The following is an 8,188-nucleotide window of genomic DNA, read 5'->3' on the forward strand; positions in this document are numbered from 1 at the left end:
TGAAGGACCTTGTCTTTTTCTAAAGACAAGAGAAAAGCTGTCTCTGAAGGCTCACAATTTGACCTGGAGCTCAAACTATTTGGGTCCAGATTTAAGCTATTTTAGGACATGGGGCCCAGTCAGCACCAGTGCAGATCTGGAGCTGAGATCCAATTCCGGTTTAGTGGGGGCAATCAAGTGAGTCTGTTAGAACCCTCACATTGTCAAATGGGAATTATCACAACCTTTCCTGCATAAAGTTGCTACAAGAATTTAATTGTTTCTAAAAGTACAGAAACAAATTTGTATAGAAATGCCGTACTGAGTTGTGTGGCAAACAATAAGTACTCCAAAGCCATGAGCCACTGCCAGGCAGAGGCAAGGCTTTGGCCTTCCTGAGAATCGGTTTATCTTTTCAGAACTTCAGGGAATCTCCAAGGAGTATGGACTGCTCTAGCCTCAGAGAGACAACACCCACATTCTGGTCTTTTTTTAAAAAAAAATTATTTTAATGGGTATTTTTGTTTTCTTACCTTGATTATATAATGGTTATAATAAAAAGATTTATTTTTTTTTAATGAGACAAACATTCTCTACAGAGCAGTCAGGATATTTTGGAAACAAAAATAAATAAATAGGACAGTGTCACTTTTCTGCATGAAATTCTTCAAACATGTAAAATCCCTACCGGATCACATCAAGCCTTCACCCCTGACTCCCCCTCCAACTGCAGAAGTTCCAGCCACAGGGCTCCCTCTGGCTTTCTGGTCTTCCCATTGCTCCCCTGGCTCCTTCAAGCCTCCAGGCCTTTGTTCCTGCTGTTCTCCCGCCAGGAAAGCCCTTTCCTGGTCTCCCTGCCTGATTCCTACTCCTTCAGATTTCCTTTCAATACCATAGTGTCAATGGGCCACCCCTGGGCCTGCAGACTAATTAAAGCCCTGCTCTGTTCTTCTCCCTTACACAGGCTGCTATTTTCTTCTTTTGCACTTGGCACTTAGATAACAAGATTTAATTATGTAATTATCTGTGTGTGAAAAGTCGGACTCCATCACTGGGTTGTCAAGTTCATGGGGGCCAGACCATGTCTGAGCCTACTGTGGCCATCATCACAGGCCAGCATGCAGGGATGTGGCAGGCTTTCAACAAATACTGGCGAATGAAAGATTTTATTGAGAGAGAGAGAGAGAGAGAGAGAGAGAGAGAGAGAGAGAGAGAGAGGAATGAGAGAGGGAAGGGAAGGGAAGGGAAGGGTAGGCAGCATTATTACCACAACATTTTCAATCCTGAGGATGAGGACATATTTGGCAGAGCAGCCCCTGCTCCTCTCCCCTCTCCATCCTAGTGTGTCACCTGGGTGAGTTTCTCTCCTGTGGCTCATTCACCTTTCCCCATGGGCTCTCCTGGGAAGCAGTGTCTGGAGGTCTTTCATTCCTCCCAGTGACTCACATACCACCCCCCTTTCTCCAATCCTTTCTCCCTCCTGCTAGAAATCTCTTTGGCAGCCTGGGGAGGAGGAGACAACCAGCTGGCTAGGGCTATGATTTCAATTACTGATAAGGGCCTCCAAGCTTGCCCCTTCTTGCAGGCATTGACATGCTAATCCATGCATCCACAAGCAGGTATTCGGTCGCTGATGGAATTCCTGCTATCGGTAGGAGATTGGGGAGGGAGATCTTGGGAGTTGGGGGCGGGAAGAAAAACTTTTCTGCTCTCCTCAAATCACCTCTGGGATCTCAAGGAATTTTATCAGCAAGGCTAGACTATAGGAAAGTGGGTTAAAACAAATAAAAAAACCCACACAAATCAAACAGACTACCTGATAATATGAGCATCAGTGATCTTATTATGATAACAAAGAAAACATATGTATGCACAGATAATGTCTGGAAGGATATAACCCCAGGAGTTTAATCAGGCTTACAGGTTAGTAGTGAAATTAGGGTTTTAATATGTATTATATATTTATATCATTACACCTTTGCACATGTTATACTCTCAAAAAGTCCTATGGTGCTTTTGATAAAGGAAACGAATAAGAATTTTATTAATATTATTTTTAAATGTATTTTTATTGATTTCAGAAAGGAAGGGAGAGGGAGAGCTAGAAACTTCTATGATAAGAAGGAATCAATGATCCACTGCCTCCTGCACATCCCCAACTGGGGTTCGAGCCCATAACCCAGGCATGCACCCTGACAGGGAATGGAACTGTGACCTCCTGGTTCATAGGTCGACGCTCAACCACTGAGCCACGCCAGCCAGGGAAAAATACAAGGATTTTAAAGTAACTGGAAAGATGAAAGGAAAATAGGCCAATTGGTCCTATGGACTATTCTTTGCAGGAAGTTTAGCTCTTTTCTGCAAACCCCTTCAAAGCAGTAGCAGCTCTGTCAGCAAGACCCCGTCCCCTATGGCTCTGGCTTCTCTTTCCTTCCTTTACTTTGCAATCTCATGCCTCTAAGGACCACACTCCGAGAGAGACAGTAGGAAAATGGAGAGAAGACTGGGCCAGAGCCCCCAAAACATGGCTATCGTCCTGGGTTTGTTGTTTATTTTCACACTAGAGGAAACTTTGTTGAGTCAGCGCCCCTTCCTGGCCTCTCTTCTCATCTGCAAACAGGGCTGATTTAGATCTTCTCCTAAGAGCCCTTCAAAAGCTCTAACCTTCCATGTCTGAGTCATGAGTAACTCCTGTCTCCTATCCCAATTCTATGGGTCAGTAAATTGCTTATTCCAGAAAACCTTTTCAAACTCTCCTGGACTGCAAGTTTTGGCTGTTGTCTTGCTCTTACCCTTACGTTCACCTGGGTGTCCTAAAAAATTGCCCAGCTATGTCTTAGGAAGAGCCCGGGGCATCATTGGTTGGGTGAGTGTACAATTTGTCATCCAAACTAGCACACTGGCCTTTAACAATGATTCTTGAAGACCAACTGTCAATGGGGACTATTCTGGTTGCAGGGGGACACCAGGGAGGGGCCAGGCTTCTGACACGTTTTAGTTGGGATCTCAGTCACTAGTCTATAAACTCCATAAAGGAAGGGAGATATTGCATTCATAATGGCGTCTTCCCTCAGTAAGCCACCACTGAAACATTTTTTCAAAAGAATGAGCAACTGGCAGGGCTTTCCTTTTGTCCAGTAGAAAACTGTGCTAATGCTATATAAAGTTACATGCGGAATCCGGCGTATGATCACATCAATATCAATTTGAGTTGTTGCTTCTTTTCCCCCCCAATTTTATAGATGAAAAGTCCAAGGCTCAGAGAAGTTAAGTGACATGTCTAAGCTCCATGTGAGTTGTGATGTTTGCCTACTTTTTTTTTCATTTTCCTTTAAAAAAAATGTTTTCCACTCAATTTTTATTTTATTTTCCGATCAGTGGAACCTACTCCAGAAGGGCGGAGTCTACCCCCAAAGGGCCAAACCCAACCCAAACAGCGGAACTCAGTCCTGAAGGGCAGAATCTCAGTCTCGCCTTAAAGAGCCCAGCCTAGCTCCTGTGCAATCCCCATCCTCCCAGCAGGCCCAGGGAAGCCAGGCTCAGTGAGCCAGAGTGACTTCCACAGGCCCCTTCCCCTTGAGAGTCAGCAGCCCTTGCAACCTCTGGCTTCTAGGCCAAGTATGCTCACTAAGGGTCCTTTCCCGTAAGGCAATCTTTCCTCTCAATTTTTAAATTTAATCTCACGGTCTATATATTTACATCTTTAATTTATGAGACCATGCTACTAGTTCTGGGTTAGTTTTGAACTAGAATCCATGGCCATTGAGGGCTTTTTACAATTATCACTCACTCCATACTTCTTTCCTCTCCCTAAGAGATCCTTCCTGCAATCTTAAGTGCTGTAAGACAAGCATGTCAAACAACAAATATTTTTTGCGCCCCGGCCAATATCACGGTATGTAAGAAATGTTTTAATAACTATTTCATAACTTAATTTTTACAATATCCTGTTATATATAATTATTAGTAACGAACTACAATGTTCGCTAATGACTGATTACTAGTAATCGTGTTGCATTCATTTCCCTTATATACCTTATGCCCAGGTGCACCATTTCTCTCCACTAATACTAGCAGTGAATATTTTAGCAGCTGATCACCAGGTCATTAGTCTTGTACTGACTTGTTTGGTGTGCCCAACAGAATATATTTCGCTTTCAATGAACAAGAAAAATAGGTTCATTTGCATTACGCTTATTAATTTGTGCAGTTAATCAGTATCTGGTAAGTTAATGTTCAAGAAAAAAATATTAATTTTTATTAAAATGTTCTATTATTTTATGTTAACAATTACTCATTTATTTCAGCCCTTTGTATTTAGCATGTCTCTATCGAAATCAAGTGGTAGTAAAAATAAACGAAAAATTGTTGACGAACATCGAAATTTCCAAGAAAAGTAGGAATTGGAGTATTTTTGCTGTGAAGTAAGAAATAAAATAATCTGCTTGATATGTAATGATGTGATTAGTGTACCTAAGTTATACATTGAAAATTGAAGCTTTTGTTATTTTCTGGCCCACATAAACTTAAACCTTGTTTATTTGGCCTATGTTAGCCTTTGAGTTTGACATGCTTGCTGTAAGAGAAAGAGAACCTCATACACTTTTCCTTAGAAACAAGGCTCCAGCCACACATTCTGCCCTGTTGCCACCTCCCCTCCTACCTAAAAAAAAACCCCTACCCCTGCCGGGGACACACACACCCTTCCATATGCAGTACAAACTGCCTCTAGCATATATTACTTTGGGCTAAAATAAGGTCCCTCCCCTCCCTGTGAAAAGGGAAAAAAACACACACACAAAAAAAACCTGAATAATTTTTCTGGAGAAATAAATGCAAATGTTTTTCCTGAATGGCGTTTCTATTGTCTGCGACTTAATGTGGCTTTAATGGAAGCATTTGTATCAGAAAAATGCAAGAGGAAAACAGAAGGTAACCCAAATCCCTTTCTGGCTGGAACAGCTCTCAAGTCACTGAAGACGGTTTTGCCAAAAAGGCTTGGCAAGAAGCAGTGATATTTGCAAATTGTTCAGTGAAACTGCTTTTATTTAGTCAATTTCATTCTGGTGTCCAAGGGGTTCCCTGCGCGGGGACCTGCTTCTTAGACAATGACCTGCGTTACACCAAATTATGAGCTACAGCCGAAAACACAGGAACGCAATGTCACTCCTAATTTGTTTTCCAAGCCACAGCTCCATGGTTAGAAACATCCAAGGGGTGATCCATGGCAGTGTAAATGCTCATTTTGGGGAGAGGAGAGGCTTGAAATGGCTGTAGAACTGGGCACCGAAGCAGCGGAGCAGGGCCAGACTTAACGTTCATGCTCCAGAAAAGGGAAGGGAGCCAGTCTCCTGAGCCAGCTGGCGCCTGACCAGTGAACTTCCCACCACTCCCGCCATTGCACGCGGATCCAGCTTTGCCACCAAACTCCGCATCTGAGAGCCAAGAGAGGACTCCTCCCAGAGGGCGACAGGGGCTCTTCAGAGTTTATTCTTAGCTTCAGGGAGAGGGCCATTGCGTTTGGGCAGAGACACCAGAAAGGTCCTGAATGCTTAAAAGAAACAATGAGGAATGGATGGTGTTGGGAAGAGAAGCCTGGCTTTGGAGTCAGGCAGGGCAGGTTCAGAGTCTCAGCTTTCGCCTAGAACTCTGGGAGAAGCATTATCTCCTGCAGTCCTCACTTTGCTCTTCTGTACAATGGGGAGGCTATTCTCCTTATTCAGTTCTTCTGCGATGTGACTACCACGCATCAGGAGCAAACAGGCGACTACTATATTCCACTCTCTCTGGCTTGGAGAGTAGGAGGAGTCCCTTAATGATGTCCCTCACTCAGTGACCCAGAGGCTGGCTGCCTGGACCCTGAAAACCCATAGGATCAAAAGAAGAAGCTGTTTAATCAGAATCTTCAGAGGGTCATGGGGGTTCGAAGGGAGTTTAGTAAAGTGACAGGAAACAGAAAGACTCAGAGCTCAGGTCCTTGACTTGGGTGGAGTTATCAGTTCATCTTCCTAAAAGGTTACATGACCTTTAGGTATTCCCCACCTAATGTGACTCGCCAGGCAGATCACTGTCTAATAAGTCTCTCAGTTTTGTATTTGCTTCAGCTTGGTTTGATTCTTAGACACGGGCAGTTCTGCTGAGAGTGTCCGTGGGAAAGGGAAGATTTGGGCATCAGACCAATGTGGGCTTATGAGAGGGGTGACCCGGAGCACATTATGCAGACTCACTAACCCTCAGTTGGCTCATCTATAAAGTAGAGATAGTATTCTGTCACATTTTATTAGATATAATGTGTACAGAATGCTCAACATCTTTCCATGTACATGCCCTATTATAAATAATCCAAATTTATCTCCCTTTTTTCCCCATTGACCTTGCCCCGGCCTCCGCTACCCTCCAGCACATGCACTACTTTTGTAATACTTTAAACATAAAATAAAAGTTAAAAAAATAATCCCAAGTTTTGAGAACCCTTTAACATTCTTTCTTCATATTTCAATTTAATTACACACACACACACACACAATTTTACAATTGGTTTTATGTTTAAAAATTGTATGTGTGGGGAATCTTATGTTAGACTAAAGATACAAAACAATCTAAAAATCTATGTGTTGTAAGGACCTTACATAACATACACAGATTTACAGAAAACAAAGGCAAGTACAAAGAAGAAAAGTATCCAGCTTATGCCACAGAACTTGTGACTATTCCCAGAAATACTCAAGTCAATTGCTCTTTTTGTTAAACAAGGCAGTTTTCCAAGCGTGATGCTATTGCTACAGGTCTAATGTGGCTGTGCTCCTGTTGGCCTTTGAAACTGTCCCAGAGTGTGCGCCCGCACCCGGTGCTGACTGAGCCATTTGCGTGGTAATTGGCATCTCAACATTTCATTGTATGATGATAAAAAATAGTCCTCGTTGGCTAAGGTTGAACTATCCCCACAAGGGCTTTAGAAGCAAAATCTCCCTGTAAGACCTTGATGTATGATGAGACCTTGTCTGCACTTCAGTTGGGAGGTCATTCAAGGTGCACTGTCTTCTTGATCCTGTGGCATCTACCTGCTCCATCAGGAAGACCTATCCACTAAATGGAAGATTGGCTCCCCTGTTCCATCAGTGTTTTCTTTCTTTCTTTTTTTAAAGATTATATTGATTTTTTACTAGTAGGGATAGGAAGGGAGAGAGAGAGAAAAACATTGATGTGAGGGCAAAACATTGGTCAGCTGCCTCCTGCACACCTTCACCGAGAATCGAGTCTGAAACCTGGGCATGTTCCCTGACCAGGAATCAAACAGGTGACCTTTCAGAGCACAGAATATAACCTAATCAACTGAGCCACACTGTCCAGGGCCATCAGTGTGGTTTTCAAAGGCAAGGACACTTCAGTTCTCATCCCAGCTCTGCTACTTATTAGCTTTGTAACTGTAGGAATATTCCTTTCCTTTCCTAAGCCTAATTATCTCACTAGGAAAGATTGAGACAGTAACTTCTACCTCATAGAGTTACCATGATGGTCAATTAAGGCCTGGTGCATAAAGGGGCTTGATAAATGACAACCACTGAGACAGACTAGTAATAGTAAGCCAGGACACGTGGCATAGGGAAACTGAGACATATAATTAAATACCCAAGCAGTTCACAGCCATCTAGTAAATCACAAAATCCTATTTTTCCCTAGCCAAGGACACTTCAGGAAAAATGGTTTACATCTCCCCTCCCCAACCAGAGGGTAGATAGCTTAAATCACCCTACTCAGGAAGATGGATAACAACAATCCAATTAGTTCCACTTGTGCCAACCACACCTAAGGGAATGAAGTTAAGGGAATAAATCTCACTTTGGTGCATCAGCATAAAACTGATGAATATTCTATTGAGATCCTTCCCTAAGACCGCCCCTAAGCTCCCAGCCTTTAAAAGCCCTCAAGCCCTCACCAGGTGGCTCAGTTGGTTAGAACATAGTCCTGATACATCAAGATTGCAAGTTCAATCTGGAGTCAGGGTATATACAAGAGCCAACCAATGAGTGTATGACTGAGTAGAACAACAAATCAATGTTTCTCTCTCTCTCTCTCTCTCTCCCTCTTACTCTCTGTCTAAAAAATCAATCAATCAATAAGTAAATTAAAATAAAATTTAAAAAGCCCTTAAGAGGAAGGATCCAACATGGGCTCCCTCTGGAGCACACTCACACCTTTCTTTCCCCTT

General features: G+C 42.9%; 1 long non-coding RNA gene across 1 annotated transcript; it reads left to right on the forward strand.

Annotated features, from left to right (window-relative positions):
- Positions 1 to 3,838: 3,838 nt before the first annotated feature.
- On the forward strand, positions 3,839 to 4,435 carry LOC107184101. Its single transcript, XR_001514921.1, has 2 exons — positions 3,839 to 3,874; positions 4,287 to 4,435. It is a non-coding gene; the product is annotated as an uncharacterized LOC107184101 (long non-coding RNA).
- The last annotated feature ends 3,753 nt before the right edge of the window (positions 4,436 to 8,188 follow it).

This window comes from Myotis davidii, unplaced genomic scaffold (assembly GCF_000327345.1).
Source record: "Myotis davidii unplaced genomic scaffold, ASM32734v1 scaffold243, whole genome shotgun sequence".
NCBI classification, from domain to species: domain Eukaryota; kingdom Metazoa; phylum Chordata; class Mammalia; order Chiroptera; family Vespertilionidae; genus Myotis; species Myotis davidii.